Source organism: Geotrypetes seraphini, chromosome 11 (genome assembly GCF_902459505.1).
Source record: "Geotrypetes seraphini chromosome 11, aGeoSer1.1, whole genome shotgun sequence".
Taxonomy (NCBI): Eukaryota; Metazoa; Chordata; class Amphibia; order Gymnophiona; family Dermophiidae; genus Geotrypetes; species Geotrypetes seraphini.
This window is the reverse complement of record NC_047094.1, coordinates 80352526-80377558: the sequence shown is the minus strand read 5'-3', so window position 1 is coordinate 80377558 and position 25033 is coordinate 80352526. Positions and strand designations below refer to the sequence as shown.

The window sequence follows — 25033 nt, the reverse complement described above, 5'->3', positions numbered from 1 at the left end:
ATGGGATAATCTCAAACCACGCCATGAAAAGAAAGATATGAAGTATAGAAATGAGCCACAAAGAGTCCAGTTTGCAAGAGGAAAGAAAACCAGTTGAACAAACTGCCCAGGCTACGTGACCGGAAAGGTCACCATGTCATAGTTTCTGTCTATAGTTCACTGTAGGCTCATAACATAGACCTATCTAGTGGGTGCATGGCACCATGGCTTAGTTGGTTAAAGCACCTGTCTAGTAAACAGGAGATCCTGGGTTCAACTCCCAGTGGTGCCTCATTTCTCCCACCTCAAAGTCCCCTTTTCAAATGTTCCGTGAGTAGTACACAGCTGTTCAAATTTATAAATCAAGTATGGAAAAACAGAGAAGAGTGTTGTCTTTGGAACATTCACTTTAATTAAATCTCCAAAGAATGATTCTTTATAAAATACCGACACCCAACATGTGTACTCTTTTCTCTCCGGAGAATTCATTATTGATAAAGCTTGAGTTTAGGTAGTGTCACTCTCACAAGCGTGCCCTCCTAGTCCTGCCAAACAGAGGCATACGAGTGAGATGTGACCGCTATAGAAGGGACCTGAATTTAGGATAGGCTCTAATCGATAGAAACAATGCTTCAAACAGAAGAAGGATAGCGCTGAAGTGATTGATGGAGAATGACAACTTTTCTACATCCAATCTTAGAGGAGAATTTGATACAACGGTAGCAGCAAAACTCTTTTTCATAAATGAGTGATTCTTCTGTGGAAGTTAAAACAAACAAAAAAAAAACTTCCCATAACGTGAAGATTGGAAGAGTTTGAGGGAAGAAAAAAAAAAAGATTTGAAATACTTGGGAAAGTTTTGTCAATTAGATTTACAAGATAAGGTGGCCGAGTGGTTAAGGCGATGGACTGCTAATCCATTGTGCTCTGCATGCATGGGTTCAAACCCCATCCTTGTCGTTAAGGTTTTGGTTTTACCTAGGCCTTTCCGTAACAAAACAGCTTATTTCTGTTCTTTCCACCATTACCATGCCATGAAGAAGATACAGCTGTGGTCTGACTGCCTAGGCCAGGTTTTGCTTTCAATCAGCAGAGGTAGGATTCTGTACATAAACGCATCTTTTGCAACTTTATGCTTTATTGAGAAGGAATGTGCAATTGCAGAGTCATGTACCGTATTTTCACGCATATAACGCGCGCGTTATACGCATTTTTACCTACCGCGCATACCCCTCGCGCGTTATATGCGTGAGCGCGGTATACGAAAGTTTTAAAACATAGTTCCCACCCCGCCCGACTCACCCCCCCAGCAGGACCACTCGCACCCCACCCCGAACGACCACTCGCACGCGCTCCCACCCGCACCCGCATCCACGATCGGAGCAAGAGGGAGCCCAAGCCCTCTTGCCCGGCCGACTCCCCGACGTCCGATACACCCCCCCCCCCCCCGGCAGGACCACTCGCACCCCCACCCCGAAGGACCGCCGACTTCCCGACAATATCGGGCCAGAAGGGAGCCCAAACCCTCCTGGCCACGGCGACCCTCTAACCCCACCCCGCACTACATTACGGGCAGGAGGGATCCCAGGCCCTCCTGCCCTCGACGCAAACCCCCCTCCCCCCAACGACCGTCCCCCCCCCAAGAACCTCCGACCGCCCCCCCAGCCGACCCGCGACCCCCCTGGCCGACCCCCACGACCCCCCCACCCCCCTTCCCCGTACCTTTGGAAGTTGGCCGGACAGACGGGAGCCAAACCCGCCTGTCCGGCAGGCAGCCAACGAAGGAATGAGGCCGGATTGGCCCATCCGTCCTAAAGCTCCGCCTACTGGTGGGGCCTAAGGCGCGTGGGCCAATCAGAATAGGCCCTGGAGCCTTAGGTCCCACCTGGGGGCGCGGCCTGAGGCACATGGTCGGGTTGGGCCCATGTGCCTCAGGCCGCGCCCCCAGGTGGGACCTAAGGCTCCAGGGCCTATTCTGATTGGCCCACGCGCCTTAGGCCCCACCAGTAGGCGGAGCTTTAGGACGGATGGGCCAATCCGGCCTCATTCCTTCGTTGGTTGCCTGCCGGACAGGCGGGTTTGGCTCCCGTCTGTCCGGCCAACTTCCAAAGGTACGGGGAAGGGGGGTGGGGGGGGCGTGGGGGTCGGCCAGGGGGGTCGCGGGTCGGCTGGGGGGGCGGTCGGAGGTTCTTGGGGGGGGGACGGTCGTTGGGGGGGAGGGGGGTTTGCGTCGAGGGCAGGAGGGCCTGGGATCCCTCCTGCCCGTAATGTAGTGCGGGGTGGGGTTAGGGGGTCGCCGTGGCCAGGAGGGTTTGGGCTCCCTTCTGGCCCAACTACCAAAGGTACGGGGAAGGGGGGGTGGGGGCGTCGTGGGGGTCGCCAGGGGGGTCGCGGGTCGGCTGGGGGGGCGGTCGGAGGTTCTTGGGGGGGGGGACGGTCGTTGGGGGGGAGGGGGGTTTGCGTCGAGGGCAGGAGGGCCTGGGATCCCTCCTGCCCGTAATGTAGTGCGGGGTGGGGTTAGGGGGTCGCCGTGGCCAGGAGGGTTTGGGCTCCCTCCTGGCCCGATATTGTCGGGGAGTCGGCGGTCCTTCGGGGTGGGGGTGCGAATGGTCCTGCCGGGGGGGGGGGAGATGAATCGGACATCGGGGGGGGGGGTGAACGGAGAGGCGGGACAGCGCACGGAGAGGCGGGGCAGTGCACGGAAGTCAGGGGGGTGAAGGGAGAGTCGGGACAGCGCACGGAAAGTCAGGGCAGTGCATGGAAGTCAGGGGGGGGGTGAACGGAGAGTCGGGACAGCGCACGGAGAGGCGGGGCAGTGCACGGAAGTCAGGGGGGGTGAACGGAGAGTCGGGACAGCGCACGGAGAGGCGGGGCAGTGCACGGAAGTCAGGGGGGGTGAACGGAGAGTCGGGACAGCGCACGGAGAGGCGGGGCAGTGCACGGAAGTCAGGGGGGGTGAACGGAGAGTCGGGCAGCATGCGCGGTATAATCGTGAGCGCGTTATACCAAAGTTTTTGTGCTTATCATCGTGATTTCTGCGCGCTATACACGTGTGCGCGTTTTATACGGGTGCGTGTTATTTGCGTGAAAATACGGTATATCTTATCTTCCCTGCTTTGCATTCTGAAATCTCTATGTTTTTCTTACCATTTAGGGAAAGTCTATGTTCACATTTCCTTGATGCATCATGCAACTGGGTGATATCATAATTTACTGCACAAGCGCCTCATTTCCAGTTGCAAGAAATTAAAGAAAAACAGAAATAAATACCCAGTAGTAGTGGAGGTAATTGAAGAACGGTTGAAAAATGGTGCTTCAGAGGAATGAGGATTGGCAAAATACGACAGAAAGAAATGGACCTCGGAGAAATTGAATGCAAACGGGGGCCACAAGTGCGCTACAAAAATCATCAAGATAAAAGACAGATTCGATATGAATGTTTTTCTAGAAGAGAAAATAAAAAAAATCACAAGCAAGTGGAGGTTAGACGTGGAAGACTGCTGCCATAAGAGAACAATTGGACAGACTTCGATGTCTAATGGGATAATCTCAAACCACGCCATGAAAAGAAAGATATGAAGTATAGAAATGAGCCACAAAGAGTCCAGTTTGCAAGAGGAAAGAAAACCAGTTGAACAAACTGCCCAGGCTACGTGACCGGAAAGGTCACCATGTCATAGTTTCTGTCTATAGTTCACTGTAGGCTCATAACATAGACCTATCTAGTGGGTGCATGGCACCATGGCTTAGTTGGTTAAAGCACCTGTCTAGTAAACAGGAGATCCTGGGTTCAACTCCCAGTGGTGCCTCATTTCTCCCACCTCAAAGTCCCCTTTTCAAATGTTCTGTGAGTAGTACACAGCTGTTCAAATTTATAAATCAAGTATGGAAAAACAGAGAAGAGTGTTGTCTTTGGAACATTCACTTTAATTAAATCTCCAAAGAATGATTCTTTATAAAATACCGACACCCAACATGTGTACTCTTTTCTCTCCGGAGAATTCATTATTGATAAAGCTTGAGTTTAGGTAGTGTCACTCTCACAAGCGTGCCCTCCTAGTCCAGCCAAACAGAGGCATAAGAGTGAGATGTGACCGCTATAGAAGGGACCTGAATTTAGGATAGGCTCTAATCGATAGAAACAATGCTTCAAACAGAAGAAGGATAGCGCTGAAGTGATTGATGGAGAATGACAACTTTTCTACATCCAATCTTAGAGAAGAATTTGATACAACGGTAGCAGCAAAACTCTTTTTCATAAATGAGTGATTCTTCTGTGGAAGTTAAAACAAACAAAAAAAAACTTCCCATAACGTGAAGATTGGAAGAATTTGAGGGAAGAAAAAAAATAAGATTAGAAATACTTGGGAAAGTTTTGTCACTTAGCCTAACAAGACAAGGTGGCCGAGTGGTTAAGGCGTTGGATTGCTAATCCATTGTGCTCTGCATGCATGGGTTCAAATCCAATCTTTGTCGTTAAGGTTTTGGTTTTTCCTAGGCCTTTCCGTAACAAAACAGCTTATTTCTGTTCTTTCCACCATTACCATGCCATGAAGAAGATACAGCTGTGGTCTGACTGCCTAGGCCAGGTTTTGCTTTCAATCAGCAGAGGTAGGATTCTGTACATTAAACGCATCTTTTGCAACCTTATGCTTTATTGAGAAGGAATGTGCAATTGCAGAGTCATGTATATCTTATCTTCCCTGCTTTGCATTCTGAAATTTCCATGTTTTTCTTACCATTTATGGTAAGTCTATGTTCACATTTCCTGGATGCTGCACGCAACTGGGTAATATCATCATTTACTGCACAAGCGCCTCACTCCCTGCTGCAAGAAATTAAAGAAAGACAGAAATAAATACCCAGTAGTAGAGGAGGTAATTGAAGAACAGTTGAAAAATGGTGCTTAAGAGGAATGAGGATTGGCAAAATACGACAAAAGGAAAAGGACCTCGGAGAAATTGAATGCAAACGGGGGCCACAAGTGCGCTACAAAAATCGTCAAGATAAAAAGACAGATTCGATATGAATGTTCTTCTGGAAGAGATAAAAAAAAAGTCACAAGCAAGTGGAGGTCAGACGTGGAAGACTGCTGCCATAAGAGAACAATTGGACAGACTTAGATGTATCATGGGATAATCTCAAACCACGCCATGAAAAGAAAGATATGAAGTATAGAAATGAGCCACAAAGAGTCCAGTTTGCAAGAGGAAAGAAAACCAGTTGAACAAACTGCCCAGGCTGCGTGACCGGAAAGGTCACCATGTCATAGTTTCTGTCTATAGTTCACTGTAAGCTCATAACATAGACATATCATAGAAAGAAAATGGAGGAAAAAGAACCAAGATCAAACAAAAACCGATTGGGAAAAAATCAACAAACAATACAAAAATCTACTAAAAGATAAGAGGAAAAGCTACTATACTAATCTCATAGGCACGGAAACCCAAGATTCCAAAAAAATATTCCAAATCCTGAAAGAATTAACAGACACCAAACCATACACTACCTCCTCGAACACACCTCCACCATCACCCACCCTCTTAGCAGAACACTTCAAGAACAAAATCACCAACACCAGAGCCACACTCATCCTTAACCCATCCCATCAAAATCCAATCACAATCCACCCTACAGGAAAAGAGGCAATCGCAGCAGACAGAATTTGGACTCAATTCCCTAACATACAATGGTCAGAGTTCAACAAATGCTACAAAAAATACAGCCATGCCTCCTGTGACCTCAACCATTGCCCCTCATATCTCCTTACCACCTCTAGTGTAAAATTCCGCACCATAACTCTACAATGGATCCAATTCACGCTCACAGAAGGCACATTCCCTGCTGACCTCAGCGAAATTGTCATCACCCCAATCCAAAAAGACCCAAAAGCACCACAAAACCTCCCATCTAACTTCAGACCTATAGCCTCAATTCCGCTATATGTCAAAATTATAGAAGGCCTAGTAGCCAAACTACTCACCAATTACATAGAGGACCATAACCTACTCCACCCCATGCAATCAGGCTTCAGAACAAACTTCAGCACAGAGACACTACTAGGCTCCCTTATGGATACCGTCAGACAACAACTTAGTACAGGGAAAAAAATGCTACTCATACAACTGGACCTATCGGCGGCATTCGACCTAGTAGACCACAACATCCTTCTACAGATCTTAGATGCAATAGGCATCTCAGATAAAGTATACTCCTGGTTTGAAGGATTCCTAAAACTCAGAACCTACAGTGTAAAATCAAACAAAGAAAAGTCAGAATCCTGGTCAAACCCCTGCGGCGTACCACAAGGATCTCCACTATCCCCCACCCTCTTCAATCTCTACACTGCTTCTCTAGGAACGCATCTGGACAATCTAGGCATAACCTCCTATAGTTATGCGGATGACATCACCATCCTCGTCCCATATGACCATTCTAAACCTACCATGACAGACAAACTTCACCAAACACTTGAAGCAGTCACAACCTGGATGAAAAATCACAAACTTAAACTCAACCAAGACAAAACCAAATTCATCCTCCTAGAAAATGACAAGATCCAAACCACAACCAACCTAGACATAAACGCAACCAAATATCCCATCCAAACCACCATAAAACTACTAGGCATGACCATAGACAGATGCTGCACAATGCAACCGCAAATAAACAAAACAATTCAAAAATCTTTCGCAATCATGAGAAACCTGAGACAAGTCCGAAAATTCTTTGAAAGAACACAATTCCAACTTATAGTACAATCACTAATACTAGGTATATTGGACTACTGTAACATACTCTTCCTTCCATGTCCTGCAACTACGATAAAACAACTCCAAACAATCCAAAATACAGCTTTGAGACTCATCTTCTCATTGAAAAAACATGACCACATCACTGAAGCCTTCATCAACTCACACTGGCTCCCAATCCAAGAAAGAATCCATTTCAAATTCTACTGCATATTATTTAAAACCCTACACGGAGACAGCCCATCATACCTGAACAATCGCCTCATCCAAGCACCCAGTACCAGACACAGAAAAACGCACTCCCCATTCATACCCCCCCCAATCAAAGAAGTAAAAAGAACAAAACTACACGACGGCCTCCTAGCCACTCAAGCCGCAAGACTGGACAACCAGATCTCCAACCTTCTGATGACCACCCCAGACTATAAGACATTCAGAAAAGAAATAAAAACCACACTTTTCAAGAAATTCCTGAAACAGCAATAACAACACGACCTCTAAATGCTCTTAAGATCTACAACTTACCTCTCTAGATAATCATTGTAATTCTGTCCTTTTTAAATTAACCTTTTGTAATCCGCCTTGAACCGCAAGGTAATGGCGGAATAGAAACCCCTAATGTAATGTAATGTAATGTAATGTAATGTAATATCTAGTGGGTACATGGCACCATGGCTTAGTTGGTTAAAGCACCTGTCTAGTAAACAGGAGATCCTGGGTTCAACTCCCAGTCAGTGTTCCCGCTAAGCTGCGCTGGCGTGCGTTGGCGCACAAAATATTACCTCGCAGCGCACAAGTTTATCGTCACAGCGCACACAGTGTAGAGCACAGTTCTTCAACCGCCGGTCCGCAAAAAAATCTTGCCGGTCCGCGAAGGATTCGGTCCCTGCCGCAACGAAAGGCCGGCGTCAGCTGACTTGCAACTTCCTGTTGCAGTCGCGGTGCCTGGACTCCTGCCTTCGCCGGGACTCCTGCCTTCCACCGCGTTTGCCTCCTGCCTTGTCTCCGCACCTCCAGACCAGCAGCGGCAGCTCTGTATATTTTTAACTTCGGCACAGAGCTGCCCCTAATCAATAGTTTAGCGCGGTTTCATGAGGCAGCTTCGGGGCCTTTGCTATGCCGGCCCGCTTCGATGATGCGATGTGGGCCGGCCTAGCAAAGGCCCCGAAGCTGCTTCATGAAACCGCGCTAAACTATTGATTAGGGGCAGCTCTGTGCCGAAGTTAAAAATATACAGAGCTGCCGCTGCTGGTCTGGATTCTTGGCCCACTGAAGGAGGGCAAAGAGCAGCTGTCCTGAAGGTTTCCCTTCCTCTCGCCTTTGCAGGTCCCTTTTTTCCACCTTTTTTTTTTTTTCTTCTTCAAACGGCAACGGGCCCCAGCATCGACATCAATCAAGTAAGTTCCACTGTTCCTTGCAAGCGGTTCTGCTCGGCCAAAGCTTCCCCTCTGACATGAGCCACCTCAGGGGAAAGAAAGTGACCCGCAAAGGTAAGGGGAAGGGGGCAGATAATGGAAGTTGGAGAGGGGGGAGAGAGATAGGAGCAGATGATGGAATGGAAGGAGATGAGAGAGAGAATGGGACAGATGATGGAAGTGAGAAGAAGGGAGAGAGAGCAAGAAGGCAGATGGATGTCAGTTGAGAGGGAGAGAGCAGATGCTGAATGGAAAGTGGGAGGAAAGAACACATACTGGATGGAAGGAGATAAATAAAGGGGGAAAGAAAATAGTAAAGATAATGGAGGGGTGAGGGAAAGGGGTGACAAGCTTTCCCCACTCCCTTTGCAGCAGGGAAGGAATGAGAGAGAGAGAGGAAGACATTGCACATGGGGGGTGGAGTAGAGAGGAAGAAATGCTGTGCAGTGGTGGGGAGAAAAAAAGAGTGCACTTTGTGTAGTTTAATTTTGTGATTACCATTGTGTATTATTAATAAGATTATATTGTATGTCTATGAAAAATGAATGGAAGAAATGGTTGTATACAATTAGTGCTATTATTATTGGGGGTGAGGTCAAGGGAGGAGCTTGGACAGGTCTGGGGTAGGGGTCTAAGGTGCAGCTTTTGGGCCTCCCAAACAAAAAAGCGTTCCGCTGCCTATGTATACTGTGTTCTTCAGTGGAGTCTGGCTGGTACTTGACAACAGTTTTGGGGCCAGATACTAATCGGGTTAAATAGGGAGGATAGCTCTACCAGCATTGGATCCTTGTATCTAAAACAGTTAAGACAGGTTAAATGATTAGTAAAATAGCCCTTCCATCTGCAATGAAACCTACTCATGCTTGAAATAGAATAGTTAATATCACCTGGCCGAAAAGAGACAGGGCTGAAGTTTATGTGGCTGAGAATACATATCAGTTTCATAAGCAAATCCCATGTGTTCTTTATTGCCTTAGAGAGTTTCCCTTTGTAAATTTTCCTGTTACACTATACTGGACTAGAGTATGTCCCCATGAACCTACAAATCTTAAATTCAGTTCCATAACTGGCCTGGAACTTAAGCTGGCTGATGCCTTGACAACATATTTATTTGGCTCATAACTTGCTGGCGCCCGATATTTTTAGCTCACAGTGAAAAAGTTTGCTCACTACACCCGCCCGCTTTAGAGGGAACACTGCTCCCAGTGGTGCCTCATTTCTTCCACCTCAAAGTCCCATTTTCAAATGTTCTGTTAGTAGTACACAGCAGTTCAAGTTTATAAATCAAGTATGGAAAAACAGAGAAGAGTGTTGGCTTTGGAAACATTCACTTTAATAAATCTCCAAAGAATGATTCTTTATAAAATACCGACACCCAATATGTGTACTCTTTTCTCTCCGGAGAAATTCATTATTGATAAAGCTTGAGTTTAGGTAGTGTCACTCTCACAAGCGTGCCCTCCTAGTCCAGCCAAACAGAGGCATACGAGTGAGATGTGACCGCTATAGAAGGAACCTGAATTTAGGATAGGCTCTATTCGATAGAAACAATGCTTCAAATAGAAGAAGGATAGCGCTGAAGTGATTGATGGAGAATGACAACTTTTCTACATCCAATCTTAGAGGAGAATTTGATACAACGGTAGCAGCAAAACTCTTTTTCATAAATGAGTGATTCTTCTGTGGAAGTTAAAACAAACAAACAAAAACTTCCCATAACGTGAAGATTGGAAGAATTTGAGGGAAGAAAAAAAATAGATTAGAAATACTTGGGAAAGTTTTGTCACTTAGCCTAACAAGACAAGGTGGCCGAGTGGTTAAGGCGTTGGACTGCTAATCCATTGTGCTCTGAATGCATGGGTTCAAATCATCAAGATAAAAGACAGATTCGATATGAATGTTCTTCTAGAAGAGAAAATTAAAAAAAAATCACAAGCAAGTGGAAGTCAGACGTGGAAGACTGCTGCCATAAGAGAACAATTGGACAGACTTCGATGTCTAATGGGATAATCTCAAACCACGCCATGAAAAGAAAGATATGAAGTATAGAAATGAGCCACAAAGAGTCCAGTTTGCAAGAGGAAAGAAAACCAGTTGAACAAACTGCCCAGGCTACGTGACCGGAAAGGTCACCATGTCATAGTTTCTGTCTATAGTTCACTGTAGGCTCATAACATAGACACATCTAGTGTGTGTATGGCACCATGGCTTAGTTGGTTAAAGCACCTGTCTAGTAAACAGGAGATCCTGGGTTCAACTCCCAGTGGTGCCTCATTTCTCCCACCTCAAAGTCCCCTTTTCAAATGTTCCGTGAGTAGTACACAGCTGTTCAAATTTATAAATCAAGTATGGAAAAACAGAGAAGAGTGTTGTCTTTGGAAACATTCACTTTAATTAAATCTCCAAAGAATGATTCTTTATAAAATACCGACACCCAACATGTGTCCTCTTTTCTCTCCGGAGAATTCATTATTGATAAAGCTTGAGTTTAGGTAGTGTCACTCTCACAAGCGTGCCCTCCTAGTCCAGCCAAACAGAGGCATAAGAGTGAGATGTGACCACTATAGAAGGGACCTGAATTTAGGATAGGCTCTATTCGATAGAAACAATGCTTCAAATAGAAGAAGGATAGCGCTGAAGTGATTGATGGAGAATGACAACTTTTCTACATCCAATCTTAGAGGAGAATTTGATACAACGGTAGCAGCAAAACTCTTTTTCATAAATGAGTGATTCTTCTGTGGAAGTTAAAACAAACAAAAAAAAACTTCCCATAACGTGAAGATTGGAAGAATTTGAGGGAAGAAAAAAAATAAGATTAGAAATACTTGGGAAAGTTTTGTCACTTAAACTAACAAGACAAGGTGGCCGAGTGGTTAAGGCGATGGACTGCTAATCCATTGTGCTCTGCATGCATGGGTTCAAATCCCATCCTTGTCGTTAAGGTTTTGGTTTTACCCTAGGCCTTTCCGTAACAAAACAGCTTATTTCTGTTTCTTTCCACCATTACCATGCCATGAAGAAGATACAGCCGTGGTCTAACTGACTAGGCCAGGTTTTGCTTTCATCAGCAGAGGTAGGATTCTGTACATTAAACGCATCTTTTGCAACATTATGCTTTATTGAGAAGGAATGTGCAATTGCAGAGTCATGTATATCTTATCTTCCCTGTTTTGCATTCTGAAATCTCCATGTTTTTCTTACCATTTATGGTAAGTCTATGTTCACATTTCCTGGATGCTGCACGCAACTGGGTAATATCATCATTTACTGCACAAGCGCCTCACTCCCTGCTGCAAGAAATTAAAGAAAGACAGAAATAAATACCCAGTAGTAGAGGAGGTAATTGAAGAACAGTTGAAAAATGGTGCTTAAGAGGAATGAGGATTGGCAAAATACGACAAAAGGAAAAGGACCTCGGAGAAATTGAATGCAAACGGGGGCCACAAGTGCGCTACAAAAATCGTCAAGATAAAAAGACAGATTCGATATGAATGTTCTTCTGGAAGAGATAAAAAAAAAGTCACAAGCAAGTGGAGGTCAGACGTGGAAGACTGCTGCCATAAGAGAACAATTGGACAGACTTAGATGTATCATGGGATAATCTCAAACCACGCCATGAAAAAGAAAGATATGAAGTATAGAAATGAGCCACAAAGAGTCCAGTTTGCAAGAGGAAAGAAAACCAGTTGAACAAACTGCCCAGGCTGCGTGACCGGAAAGGTCACCATGTCATAGTTTCTGTCTATAGTTCACTGTAAGCTCATAACATAGACATATCTAGTGGGTGCATGGCACCATGGCTTAGTTGGTTAAAGCACCTGTCTAGTAAACAGGAGATCCTGGGTTCAACTCCCAGTGGTGTCCTCATTTCTTCCACCTCAAAGTCCCATTTTCAAATGTTCTGTTAGTAGTACACAGCAGTTCAAGTTTATAAATCAAGTATGGAAAAACAGAGAAGAGTGTTGGCTTTGGAAACATTCACTTTAATAAATCTAAAAGAATGATTCTTTATAAAATACCGACACCCAATATGTGTACTCTTTTCTCTCCGGAGAATTCATTATTGATAAAGCTTGAGTTTAGGTAGTGTCACTCTCACAAGCGTGCCCTCCTAGTCCAGCCAAACAGAGGCATACGAGTGAGATGTGACCGCTATAGAAGGAACCTGAATTTAGGATAGGCTCTATTCGATAGAAACAATGCTTCAAATAGAAGAAGGATAGCGCTGAAGTGATTGATGGAGAATGACAACTTTTCTACATCCAATCTTAGAGGAGAATTTGATACAACGGTAGCAGCAAAACTCTTTTTCATAAATGAGTGATTCTTCTGTGGAAGTTAAAACAAACAAACAAAAACTTCCCATAACGTGAAGATTGGAAGAATTTGAGGGAAGAAAAAAAATAAGATTAGAAATACTTGGGAAAGTTTTGTCACTTAGCCTAACAAGACAAGGTGGCCGAGTGGTTAAGGCGTTGGACTGCTAATCCATTGTGCTCTGCATGCATGGGTTCAAATCCCATCCTTGTCGTTAAGGTTTTGGTTTTCCTAGGCCTTTCCGTAACAAAACAGCTTATTTCTGTTCTTTCCACCATTACCATGCCATGAAGAAGATACAGCTGTGGTCTGACTGCCTAGTCCAGGTTTTGCTTTCAATCAGCAGAGGTAGGATTCTGTACATTAAACGCATCTTTTGCAACCTTATGCTTTATTGAGAAGGAATGTGCAATTGCAGAGTCATGTATATCTTATCTTCCCTGTTTTGCATTCTGAAATCTCCATGTTTTTCTTACCATTTATGGTAAGTCTATGTTCACATTTCCTGGATGCTGCACGCAACTGGGTAATATCATCATTTACTGCACAAGCGCCTCACTCCCTGCTGCAAGAAATTAAAGAAAAGACAGAAATAAATACCCCAGTAGTAGAGGAGGTAATTGAAGAACAGTTGAAAAATGGTGCTTAAGAGGAATGAGGATTGGCAAAATACGACAAAAGGAAAAGGACCTCGGAGAAATTGAATGCAAACGGGGGCCACAAGTGCGCTACAAAAATCGTCAAGATAAAAAGACAGATTCGATATGAATGTTCTTCTGGAAGAGATAAAAAAAAAGTCACAAGCAAGTGGAGGTCAGACGTGGAAGACTGCTGCCATAAGAGAACAATTGGACAGACTTAGATGTATCATGGGATAATCTCAAACCACGCCATGAAAAGAAAGATATGAAGTATAGAAATGAGCCACAAAGAGTCCAGTTTGCAAGAGGAAAGAAAACCAGTTGAACAAACTGCCCAGGCTGCGTGACCGGAAAGGTCACCATGTCATAGTTTCTGTCTATAGTTCACTGTAAGCTCATAACATAGACATATCTAGTGGGTGCATGGCACCATGGCTTAGTTGGTTAAAGCACCTGTCTAGTAAACAGGAGATCCTGGGTTCAACTCCCAGTGGTGTCTCATTTCTTCCACCTCAAAGTCCCATTTTCAAATGTTCTGTTAGTAGTACACAGCAGTTCAAGTTTATAAATCAAGTATGGAAAAACAGAGAAGAGTGTTGGCTTTGGAAACATTCACTTTAATAAATCTAAAAAGAATGATTCTTTATAAAATACCGACACCCAATATGTGTACTCTTTTCTCTCCGGAGAATTCATTATTGATAAAGCTTGAGTTTAGGTAGTGTCACTCTCACAAGCGTGCCCTCCTAGTCCAGCCAAACAGAGGCATACGAGTGAGATGTGACCGCTATAGAAGGAACCTGAATTTAGGATAGGCTCTATTCGATAGAAACAATGCTTCAAATAGAAGAAGGATAGCGCTGAAGTGATTGATGGAGAATGACAACTTTTCTACATCCAATCTTAGAGGAGAATTTGATACAACGGTAGCAGCAAAACTCTTTTTCATAAATGAGTGATTCTTCTGTGGAAGTTAAAACAAACAAACAAAAACTTCCCATAACGTGAAGATTGGAAGAATTTGAGGGAAGAAAAAAAATAAGATTAGAAATACTTGGGAAAGTTTTGTCACTTAGCCTAACAAGACAAGGTGGCCGAGTGGTTAAGGCGTTGGACTGCTAATCCATTGTGCTCTGCATGCATGGGTTCAAATCCCATCCTTGTCGTTAAGGTTTTGGTTTTTCCTAGGCCTTTCCGTAACAAAACAGCTTATTTCTGTTCTTTCCACCATTACCATGCCATGAAGAAGATACAGCTGTGGTCTGACTGCCTAGTCCAGGTTTTGCTTTCAATCAGCAGAGGTAGGATTCTGTACATTAAACGCATCTTTTGCAACCTTATGCTTTATTGAGAAGGAATGTGCAATTGCAGAGTCATGTATATCTTATCTTCCCTGTTTTGCATTCTGAAATCTCCATGTTTTTTCTTACCATTTATGGTAAGTCTATGTTCACATTTCCTGGATGCTGCACGCAACTGGGTAATATCATCATTTACTGCACAAGCGCCTCACTCCCTGCTGCAAGAAATTAAAGAAAGACAGAAATAAATACCCAGTAGTAGAGGAGGTAATTGAAGAACAGTTGAAAAATGGTGCTTAAGAGGAATGAGGATTGGCAAAATACGACAAAAGGAAAAGGACCTCGGAGAAATTGAATGCAAACGGGGGCCACAAGTGCGCTACAAAAATCGTCAAGATAAAAAGACAGATTCGATATGAATGTTCTTCTGGAAGAGATAAAAAAAAAAGTCACAAGCAAGTGGAGGTCAGACGTGGAAGACTGCTGCCATAAGAGAACAATTGGACAGACTTAGATGTATCATGGGATAATCTCAAACCACGCCATGAAAAGAAAGATATGAAGTATAGAAATGAGCCACAAAGAGTCCAGTTTGCAAGAGGAAAGAAAACCAGTTGAACAAACTGCCCAGGCTGCGTGACCGGAAAGGTCACCATGTCATAGTTTCTGTCTATAGTTCACTGTAAGCTCATAACATAGACATATCTAGTGGGTGCATGGCACCATGGCTTAGTTGGGTAAAGCACCTGTCTAGTAAACAGGAGATCCTGGGTTCAACTCCCAGTGGTGTCCTCATTTCTTCCACCTCAAAGTCCCATTTTCAAATGTTCTGTTAGTAGTACACAGCAGTTCAAGTTTATAAATCAAGTATGGAAAAACAGAGAAGAGTGTTGGCTTTGGAAACATTCACTTTAATAAATCTAAAAAGAATGATTCTTTATAAAATACCGACACCCAATATGTGTACTCTTTTCTCTCCGGAGAATTCATTATTGATAAAGCTTGAGTTTAGGTAGTGTCACTCTCACAAGCGTGCCCTCCTAGTCCAGCCAAACAGAGGCATACGAGTGAGATGTGACCGCTATAGAAGGAACCTGAATTTAGGATAGGCTCTATTCGATAGAAACAATGCTTCAAATAGAAGAAGGATAGCGCTGAAGTGATTGATGGAGAATGACAACTTTTCTACATCCAATCTTAGAGGAGAATTTGATACAACGGTAGCAGCAAAACTCTTTTTCATAAATGAGTGATTCTTCTGTGGAAGTTAAAACAAACAAACAAAAACTTCCCATAACGTGAAGATTGGAAGAATTTGAGGGAAGAAAAAAAATAAGATTAGAAATACTTGGGAAAGTTTTGTCACTTAGCCTAACAAGACAAGGTGGCCGAGTGGTTTAAGGCGTTGGACTGCTAATCCATTGTGCTCTGCATGCATGGGTTCAAATCCCATCCTTGTCGTTAAGGTTTTGGTTTTTCCTAGGCCTTTCCGTAACAAAACAGCTTATTTCTGTTCTTTCCACCATTACCATGCCATGAAGAAGATACAGCTGTGGTCTGACTGCCTAGTCCAGGTTTTGCTTTCAATCAGCAGAGGTAGGATTCTGTACATTAAACGCATCTTTTGCAACCTTATGCTTTATTGAGAAGGAATGTGCAATTGCAGAGTCATGTATATCTTATCTTCCCTGCTTTGCATTCTGAAATTTCCATGTTTTTCTTACCATTTATGGTAAGTCTATGTTCACATTTCCTGGATGTTGCACGCAACTGGGTAATATCATCATTTACTGCACAAGCGCCTCATTCCCTGCTGCAAGAAATTAAAGACAGAAATAAATACCCAGTAGTAGAGGAGGTAATTGAAGAACGGTTGAAAAATGGTGCTTCAGAGGAATGAGGATTCGCAAATACGACCGAAGGAAAAGGACCTCAGAGAAATTGAATGCAAACGGGGGCCACAAGTGCGCTACAAAAATCATCAAGATAAAAGACAGATTCGATATGAATGTTCTTCTGGAAGAGAAAAAAAAAAAAATCACAAGCAAGTGGAGGTCAGACGTGGAAGACAGCTACCATAAGAGAACAATTGGACAGACTTAGATGTCTAATGGGATAATCTCAAACCACGCCATGAAAAGAAAGATATGAAGTATAGAAATGAGCCACAAAGAGTCCAGTTTGCAAGAGGAAAGAAAACCAGTTGAACAAACTGCCCAGGCTATTTGACCGGAAAGGTCACAATGTCATAGTTTCTGTCTATAGTTCACTGTAGGCTCATAACATAGACACAGCTAGTGGGTGCATGGCACCATGGCTTAGTTGGTTAAAGCACCTGTCTAGTAAACAAGAGATCCTGGGTTCAACTTCCAGTGGTGCCTCATTTCTTCCACTTCAAAGTCCCATTTTCAAATGTTCCGTTAGTAGTACACAGCTGTTCAAGTTTATAATCAAGTATGGAAAAACAGAGAAGAGTGTTGGCTTTGGAAACATTCACTTTAATTAAATCTCCAAAGAATGATTCTTTATAAAATACCGACACCCAACATGTGTACTCTTTTCTCTCCGGAGAATTCATTATTGATAAAGCTTGAGTTTAGGTAGTGTCACTCTCACAAGCGTGCCCTCCTAGTCCAGCCAAACAGAGGCATACGAGTGAGATGTGACCGCTATAGAAGGGACCTGAATTTAGGATAGGCTCTAATCGATAGAAACAATGCTTCAAACAGAAGAAGGATAGCGCTGAAGTGATTGATGGAGAATGATAACTTTTCTACATCCAATCTTAGAGGAGAATTTGATACAACGGTAGCAGCAAAACTCTTTTTCATAAATAAGTGATCTTCTGAGGAAGTTTAAAAAAACTAAAAAACTTACCCATAACGTGAAGATTGGAAGAGTTTGAGGGAAGAAAAAAAAAAGATTTGAAATACTTGGGAAAGTTTTGTCACTTAGATTTACAAGACAAGGTGGCCGAGTGGTTAAGGTGATGGACTGCTAATCCATTGTGCTCTGCATGCATGGGTTCAAATCCCATCCTTGTCGTTATGGTTTTGGTTTTACCTAGGCCTTTCCGTAACAAAACAGCTTATTTCTGTTTCTTTCCACCGTTACGATGCCATGAAGAAGATACAGCTGTGGTCTGACTGCCTAGGCCAGGTTTTGCTTTCAATCAGCAGAGGTAGGATTCTGTACATAAACGCATCTTTTGCAACCTTATGCTTTATTGAGAAGGAATGTGCAATTGCAGAGTCATGTATATCTTATCTTCCCTGCTTTGCATTCTGAAATCTCCATGTTTTTCTTACCATTTAGGGAAAGTCTATGTTCACATTTCCTTGATGCATCATGCAACTGGGTGATATCATAATTTACTGCACAAGTGCCTCATTTCCAGTTGCAAGAAATTAAAGAAAAACAGAAATAAATACCCAGTAGTAGAGGAGGTAATTGAAGAACGGTTGAAAAATGGTGCTTCAGAGGAATGAGGATTGGCAAAATACGACAGAAAGAAATGGACCTCGGAGAAATTGAATGCAAACGGGGGCCACAAGTGCGCTACAAAAATCATCAAGATAAATGACAGATTCGATATGAATGTTCTTCTGGAAGAGAAAAAAAAAAAAATCACAAGCAAGTGGAGGTCAGACGTGGAAGACTGCTGCCATAAGAGAACAATTGGACAGGCTTAGATGTCTCATGGGATAATCTCAAACCACGCCATGAAAAGAAAGATATGAAGTATAGAAATGAGCCACAAAGAGTCCAGTTTGCAAGAGGAAAGAAAACCAGTTGAACAAACTGCCCAGGCTACGTGACCGGAAAGGTCACCATGTCATAGTTTCTGTCTATAGTTCACTGTAGGCTCATAACATAGACCTATCTAGTGGGTGCATGGCACCATGGCTTAGTTGGTTAAAGCACCTGTCTAGTAAACAGGAGATCCTGGGTTCAACTCCCAGTGGTGCCTCATTTCTTCCACTTCAAAGTCCCATTTTCAAATGTTCCGTTAGTAGTACACAGCTGTTCAAGTTTATAAATCAAGTATGAAAAAACAGAGAAGAGTGTTGGCTTTGGAAACATTCACTTTAATTAAATCTCCAAAGAATGATTCTTTATAAAATACCGACACCCAACATGTGTACTCTTTTCTCTCCGGAGAATTCATTATTGATAAAGCTTGAGTTTAGGTAGTGTCACTCTCACAAGCGTGCCCTCCTAGTCCAGCCAAACAGAGGCATAAGAGTGAGATGTGACCACTATAGAAGGGACCTGAATTTAGGATAGGCTCTATTCGATAGAAACAATGCTTCAAATAGAAGAAGGATAGCGCTGAAGTGATTGATGGAGAATGACAACTTTTCTACATCCAATCTTAGAGGAGAATTTGATACAACGGTAGCAGCAAAACTCTTTTTCATAAATGAGTGATTCTTCTGTGGAAGTTAAAACAAAACAAAAAAAAACTTCCCATAACGTGAAGATTGGAAGAATTTGAGGGAAGAAAAAAAATAAGATTAGAAATACTTGGGAAAGTTTTGTCACTTAGACTAACAAGACAAGGTGGCCGAGTGGTTAAGGCGATGGACTGCTAATCCATTGTGCTCTGCATGCATGGGTTCAAATCCCATCCTTGTCGTTAAGGTTTTGGTTTTACCTAGGCCTTTCCGTAACAAAACAGCTTATTTCTGTTTTTTCCACCATTACCATGCCATGAAGAAGATACAGCCGTGGTCTAACTGACTAGGCCAGGTTTTGCTTTCAATCAGCAGAGGTAGGATTCTGTACATAAACGCATCTTTTGCAACCTTATGCTTTATTGAGAAGGAATGTGCAATTGCAGAGTCATGTATATCTTATCTTCCCTGCTTTGCATTCTGAAATCTCCATGTTTTTCTTATCATTTAGGGTAAGTCTATGTTCACATTTCCTGGATGCAGTACGCAACTGGTTGATATCATCATTTACTGCACAAGCGCCTCATTCCCTGCTGCAAAAGAAATTAAAGAAAGACAGAAATAAATACCCTGTAGTAGAGGAAGTAATTGAAGAACGGTTGAAAAATGGTGCTTCAGAGGAATGAGGATTGGCAAAATACGACAGAAGGAAAAGGACCTCAGAGAAATTGAATGCAAACAGGGGCCACAAGTGCGCTGCAAAAATCATCAAGATAAAAGACAGATTCGATATGAATGTTCTTCTAGAAGAGAAAATAAAAAAAAGATCACAAGCAAGTGGAAGTCAGACGTGGAAGACTGCTGCCATAAGAGAACAATTGGACAGACTTCGATGTCTAATGGGATAATCTCAAACCACGCCATGAAAAGAAAGATATGAAGTATAGAAATGAGCCACAAAGAGTCCAGTTTGCAAGAGGAAAGAAAACCAGTTGAACAAACTGCCCAGGCTACGTGACCGGAAAGGTCACCATGTCATAGTTTCTGTCTATAGTTCACTGTAGGCTCATAACATAGACACATCTAGTGTGTGTATGGCACCATGGCTTAGTTGGTTAAAGCACCTGTCTAGTAAACAGGAGATCCTGGGTTCAACTCCCAGTGGTGCCTCATTTCTCCCACCTCAAAGTCCCCTTCTCAAATGTTCCGTGAGTAGTACACAGCTGTTCAAATTTATAAATCAAGTATGGAAAAACAGAGAAGAGTGTTGTCTTTGGAAACATTCACTTTAATTAAATCTCCAAAGAATGATTCTTTATAAAATACCGACACCCAATATGTGTCCTCTTTTCTCTCCGGAGAATTCATTATTGATAAAGCTTGAGTTTAGGTAGTGTCACTCTCACAAGCGTGCCCTCCTAGTCCAGCCAAACAGAGGCATACGAGTGAGATGTGACCGCTATAGAAGGGACCTGAATTTAGGATAGGCTCTAATCGATAGAAACAATGCTTCAAACAGAAGAAGGATAGCGCTGAAGTGATTGATGTAGAATGACAACTTTTCTACATCCAATCTTAGAGGAGAATTTGATACAACGGTAGCAGCAAAAACTCTTTTCATAAATGAGTGATTCTTCTGTGGAAGTTAAAACAAACAAAAAAAAAACTTCCCATAATGTGAAGATTGGAAGAGTTTGAGGGAAGAAAAAAAAAAAAGATTTGAAATACTTGGGAAAGTTTTGTCAATTAGATTAACAAGATAAGGTGGCCGAGTGGTTAAGGCGATGGACTGCTAATCCATTGTGCTCTGCATGCATGGGTTCAAACCCCATCCTTGTCGTTAAGGTTTTGGTTTTACCTAGGCCTTTCCGTAACAAAACAGCTTATTTCTGTTCTTTCCACCGTTATGATGCCATGAAGAAGATACAGCTGTGGTCTGACTGCCTAGGCCAGGTTTTGCTTTCAATCAGCAGAGGTAGGATTCTGTACATAAAAGCATCTTTTGCAACTTTATGCTTTATTGAGAAGGAATGTGCAATTGCAGAGTCATGTATATCTTATCTTCCCTGCTTTGCATTCTGAAATCTCCATGTTTTTCTTACCATTTAGGGAAAGTCTATGTTCACAGTTCCTTGATGCATCATGCAACTGGGTGATATCATAATTTACTGCACAAGCGCCTCATTTCCAGTTGCAAGAAATTAAAGAAAAACAGAAATAAATACCCAGTAGTAGAGGTGGTAATTGAAGAACGGTTGAAAAATGGTGCTTCAGAGGAATGAGGATTGGCAAAATACGACAGAAAGAAATGGACCTCGGAGAAATTGAATGCAAACGGGGGCCACAATTGCGCTACAAAAATCATCAAGATAAAAGACAGATTCGATATGAATGTTCTTCTAGAAGAGAAAATAAAAAAAATCACAAGCAAGTGGAGGTTAGACGTGGAAGACTGCTGCCATAAGAGAACAATTGGACAGACTTAGATGTCTAATGGGATAATCTCAAACCACGCCATGAAAAGAAAAATATGAAGTATAGAAATGAGCCACAAAGAGTCCAGTTTGCAAGAGGAAAGAAAACCAGTTGAACAAACTGCCCAGGCTTCGTGACCGGAAAGGTCACCATGTCATAGTTTCTGTCTATAGTTCACTGTAGGCTCATAACATAGACACATCTAGTGGGTGCATGGCACCATGGCTTAGTTGGATAAAGCACCTGTCTAGTAAACAGGAGATCCTGGGTTCAACTCCCAGTGGTGCCTCATTTCTTCCACTTCAAAGTCCTATTTTCAAATGTTCCGTTAGTAGTACACAGCTGTTCAAGTTTATAAATCAAGTATGGAAAAACAGAGAAGAGTGTTGGCTTTGGAAACATTCACTTTAATTAAATCTCCAAAGAATGATTCTTTATAAAATACCGACACCCAACATGTGTACTCTTTTCTCTCCAGAGAATTCATTATTGATAAAGCTTGAGTTTAGGTAGTGTCACTCTCACAAGCGTGCCCTCCTAGTCCAGCCAAACAGAGGCATACGAGTGAGATGTGACCGCTATAGAAGGAACCTGAATTTAGGATAGGCTCTAATCGATAGAAACAATGCTTCAAACAGAAGAAGGATAGCGCTGAAGTGATTGATAGAGAATGACAACTTTTCTACATCCAATCTTAGAGAAGAATTTGATACAACGGTAGCAGCAAAACTCTTTTTCATAAATGAGTGATTCTTCTGTGGAAGTTAAAACAAACAAAAAAAAACTTCCCATAACGTGAAGATTGGAAGAATTTGAGGGAAGAAAAAAAATAAGATTAGAAATACTTGGGAAAGTTTTGTCACTTAGCCTAACAAGGCAAGGTGGCCGAGTGGTTAAGGTGTTGGACTGCTAATCCATTGTGCTCTGCATGCATGGGTTCAAATCCCATCCTTGTCGTTAAGGTTTTGGTTTTTCCTAGGCCTTTCCGTAACAAAACAGCTTATTTCTGTTCTTTCCACCATTACCATGCCATGAAGAAGATACAGCTGTGGTCTGACTGCCTAGGCCAGGTTTTGCTTTCAATCAGCAGAGGTAGGATTCTGTACATAAACGCATCTTTTGCAACTTTATGCTTTATTGAGAAGGAATGTGCAATTGCAGAGTCATGTATATCTTATCTTCCCTGCTTTGCATTCTGAAATCTCTATGTTTTTCTTACCATTTAGGGAAAGTCTATGTTCACATTTCCTTGATGCATCATGCAACTGGGTGATATCATAATTTACTGCACAAGCGCCTCATTTCCAGTTGCAAGAAATTAAAGAAAAACAGAAATAAATACCCAGTAGTAGTGGAGGTAATTGAAGAACGGTTGAAAAATGGTGCTTCAGAGGAATGAGGATTGGCAAAATACGACAGAAAGAAATGGACCTCGGAGAAATTGAATGCAAACGGGGGCCACAAGTGCGCTACAAAAATCATCAAGATAAAAGACAGATTCGATATGAATGTTTTTTTAGAAGAGAAAATAAAAAAAATCACAAGCAAGTGGAGGTTAGACGTGGAAGACTGCTGCCATAAGAGAACAATTGGACAGACTTCGATGTCTAATGGGATAATCTCAAACCACGCCATGAAAAGAAAGATATGAAGTATAGAAATGAGCCACAAAGAGTCCAGTTTGCAAGAGGAAAGAAAACCAGTTGAACAAACTGCCCAGGCTACGTGACCGGAAAGGTCACCATGTCATAGTTTCTGTCTATAGTTCACTGTAGGCTCATAACATAGACCTATCTAGTGGGTGCATGGCACCATGGCTTAGTTGGTTAAAGCACCTGTCTAGTAAACAGGAGATCCTGGGTTCAACTCCCAGTGGTGCCTCATTTCTCCCACCTCAAAGTCCCCTTTTCAAATGTTCCGTGAGTAGTACACAGCTGTTCAAATTTATAAATCAAGTATGGAAAAACAGAGAAGAGTGTTGTCTTTGGAACATTCACTTTAATTAAATCTCCAAAGAATGATTCTTTATAAAATACCGACACCCAACATGTGTACTCTTTTCTCTCCGGAGAATTCATTATTGATAAAGCTTGAGTTTAGGTAGTGTCACTCTCACAAGCGTGCCCTCCTAGTCCAGCCAAACAGAGGCATACGAGTGAGATGTGACCGCTATAGAAGGGACCCTGAATTTAGGATAGGCTCTAATCGATAGAAACAATGCTTCAAACAGAAGAAGGATAGCGCTGAAGTGATTGATGGAGAATGACAACTTTTCTACATCCAATCTTAGAGGAGAATTTGATACAACGGTAGCAGCAAAACTCTTTTTCATAAATGAGTGATTCTTCTGTGGAAGTTAAAACAAACAAAAAAAAAAACTTCCCATAACGTGAAGATTGGAAGAGTTTGAGGGAAGAAAAAAAAAAAGATTTGAAATACTTGGGAAAGTTTTGTCAATTAGATTTACAAGATAAGGTGGCCGAGTGGTTAAGGCGATGGACTGCTAATCCATTGTGCTCTGCATGCATGGGTTCAAACCCCATCCTTGTCGTTAAGGTTTTGGTTTTACCTAGGCCTTTCCGTAACAAAACAGCTTATTTCTGTTCTTTCCACCATTACCATGCCATGAAGAAGATACAGCTGTGGTCTGACTGCCTAGGCCAGGTTTTGCTTTCAATCAGCAGAGGTAGGATTCTGTACATAAACGCATCTTTTGCAACTTTATGCTTTATTGAGAAGGAATGTGCAATTGCAGAGTCATGTACCGTATTTTCACGCATATAACGCGCGCGTTATACGCGTTTTTACCTACCGCGCATACCCCTCGCGCGTTATATGCGTGAGCGCGGTATACGAAAGTTTTAAAACATAGTTCCCACCCCGCCCGACTCACCCCCCCAGCAGGACCACTCGCACCCCCACCCCGAACGACCACTCGCACGCGCTCCCACCCGCACCCGCATCCACGATCGGAGCAAGAGGGAGCCCAAGCCCTCTTGCCCGGCCGACTCCCCGACGTCCGATACATCCCCCCCCCCCCCCGGCAGGACCACTCGCACCCCCACCCCGAAGGACCGCCGACTTCCCGACAATATCGGGCCAGAAGGGAGCCCAAACCCTCCTGGCCACGGCGACCCTCTAACCCCACCCCGCACTACATTACGGGCAGGAGGGATCCCAGGCCCTCCTGCCCTCGACGCAAACCCCCCTCCCCCCAACGACCGTCCCCCCCCCAAGAACCTCCGACCGCCCCCCCAGCCGACCCGCGACCCCCCTGGCCGACCCCCACGACCCCCCCACCCCCCTTCCCCGTACCTTTGGAAGTTGGCCGGACAGACGGGAGCCAAACCCGCCTGTCCGGCAGGCAGCCAACGAAGGAATGAGGCCGGATTGGCCCATCCGTCCTAAAGCTCCGCCTACTGGTGGGGCCTAAGGCGCGTGGGCCAATCAGAATAGGCCCTGGAGCCTTAGGTCCCACCTGGGGGCGCGGCCTGAGGCACATGGTCGGGTTGGGCCCATGTGCCTCAGGCCGCGCCCCCAGGTGGGACCTAAGGCTCCAGGGCCTATTCTGATTGGCCCACGCGCCTTAGGCCCCACCAGTAGGCGGAGCTTTAGGACGGATGGGCCAATCCGGCCTCATTCCTTCGTTGGCTGCCTGCCGGACAGGCGGGTTTGGCTCCCGTCTGTCCGGCCAACTTCCAAAGGTACGGGGAAGGGGGGTGGGGGGGTCGTGGGGGTCGGCCAGGGGGGTCG

The 25033-nt window shown here is 43.6% G+C and overlaps 23 non-coding genes across 23 annotated transcripts; all 23 read left to right on the top strand.

The window, feature by feature from the left end:
- Nucleotides 1-197: 197 nt before the first annotated feature.
- On the top strand, nt 198-271 carry TRNAT-AGU. The gene has a single exon. It is a non-coding gene; the product is annotated as a tRNA-Thr (tRNA).
- Nucleotides 272-857: 586 nt separating this feature from the next.
- TRNAS-GCU lies at nt 858-939 on the top strand. The gene has a single exon. It is a non-coding gene; the product is annotated as a tRNA-Ser (tRNA).
- Nucleotides 940-3714: 2775 nt separating this feature from the next.
- On the top strand, nt 3715-3788 carry TRNAT-AGU. The gene has a single exon. It is a non-coding gene; the product is annotated as a tRNA-Thr (tRNA).
- Nucleotides 3789-4373: 585 nt separating this feature from the next.
- On the top strand, nt 4374-4455 carry TRNAS-GCU. The gene has a single exon. It is a non-coding gene; the product is annotated as a tRNA-Ser (tRNA).
- A 2941-nt stretch (nt 4456-7396) lies between these two features.
- TRNAT-AGU lies at nt 7397-7471 on the top strand. Its single transcript has one exon. It is a non-coding gene; the product is annotated as a tRNA-Thr (tRNA).
- A 2873-nt stretch (nt 7472-10344) lies between these two features.
- On the top strand, nt 10345-10418 carry TRNAT-AGU. The gene has a single exon. It is a non-coding gene; the product is annotated as a tRNA-Thr (tRNA).
- Nucleotides 10419-11004: 586 nt separating this feature from the next.
- On the top strand, nt 11005-11086 carry TRNAS-GCU. The gene has a single exon. It is a non-coding gene; the product is annotated as a tRNA-Ser (tRNA).
- Nucleotides 11087-11939: 853 nt separating this feature from the next.
- Nucleotides 11940-12013, top strand: TRNAT-AGU. The gene has a single exon. It is a non-coding gene; the product is annotated as a tRNA-Thr (tRNA).
- Nucleotides 12014-12598: 585 nt separating this feature from the next.
- Nucleotides 12599-12680, top strand: TRNAS-GCU. Its single transcript has one exon. It is a non-coding gene; the product is annotated as a tRNA-Ser (tRNA).
- An 852-nt stretch (nt 12681-13532) lies between these two features.
- On the top strand, nt 13533-13606 carry TRNAT-AGU. Its single transcript has one exon. It is a non-coding gene; the product is annotated as a tRNA-Thr (tRNA).
- A 585-nt stretch (nt 13607-14191) lies between these two features.
- On the top strand, nt 14192-14273 carry TRNAS-GCU. Its single transcript has one exon. It is a non-coding gene; the product is annotated as a tRNA-Ser (tRNA).
- An 853-nt stretch (nt 14274-15126) lies between these two features.
- TRNAT-AGU lies at nt 15127-15200 on the top strand. The gene has a single exon. It is a non-coding gene; the product is annotated as a tRNA-Thr (tRNA).
- Nucleotides 15201-15786: 586 nt separating this feature from the next.
- Nucleotides 15787-15869, top strand: TRNAS-GCU. Its single transcript has one exon. It is a non-coding gene; the product is annotated as a tRNA-Ser (tRNA).
- An 846-nt stretch (nt 15870-16715) lies between these two features.
- TRNAT-AGU lies at nt 16716-16789 on the top strand. Its single transcript has one exon. It is a non-coding gene; the product is annotated as a tRNA-Thr (tRNA).
- A 582-nt stretch (nt 16790-17371) lies between these two features.
- Nucleotides 17372-17453, top strand: TRNAS-GCU. Its single transcript has one exon. It is a non-coding gene; the product is annotated as a tRNA-Ser (tRNA).
- Nucleotides 17454-18304: 851 nt separating this feature from the next.
- Nucleotides 18305-18378, top strand: TRNAT-AGU. The gene has a single exon. It is a non-coding gene; the product is annotated as a tRNA-Thr (tRNA).
- A 587-nt stretch (nt 18379-18965) lies between these two features.
- TRNAS-GCU lies at nt 18966-19047 on the top strand. Its single transcript has one exon. It is a non-coding gene; the product is annotated as a tRNA-Ser (tRNA).
- Nucleotides 19048-19901: 854 nt separating this feature from the next.
- Nucleotides 19902-19975, top strand: TRNAT-AGU. Its single transcript has one exon. It is a non-coding gene; the product is annotated as a tRNA-Thr (tRNA).
- A 588-nt stretch (nt 19976-20563) lies between these two features.
- TRNAS-GCU lies at nt 20564-20645 on the top strand. Its single transcript has one exon. It is a non-coding gene; the product is annotated as a tRNA-Ser (tRNA).
- Nucleotides 20646-21495: 850 nt separating this feature from the next.
- On the top strand, nt 21496-21569 carry TRNAT-AGU. Its single transcript has one exon. It is a non-coding gene; the product is annotated as a tRNA-Thr (tRNA).
- A 586-nt stretch (nt 21570-22155) lies between these two features.
- Nucleotides 22156-22237, top strand: TRNAS-GCU. The gene has a single exon. It is a non-coding gene; the product is annotated as a tRNA-Ser (tRNA).
- Nucleotides 22238-23087: 850 nt separating this feature from the next.
- On the top strand, nt 23088-23161 carry TRNAT-AGU. The gene has a single exon. It is a non-coding gene; the product is annotated as a tRNA-Thr (tRNA).
- Nucleotides 23162-23749: 588 nt separating this feature from the next.
- Nucleotides 23750-23831, top strand: TRNAS-GCU. The gene has a single exon. It is a non-coding gene; the product is annotated as a tRNA-Ser (tRNA).
- Nucleotides 23832-25033: the final 1202 nt, after the last annotated feature.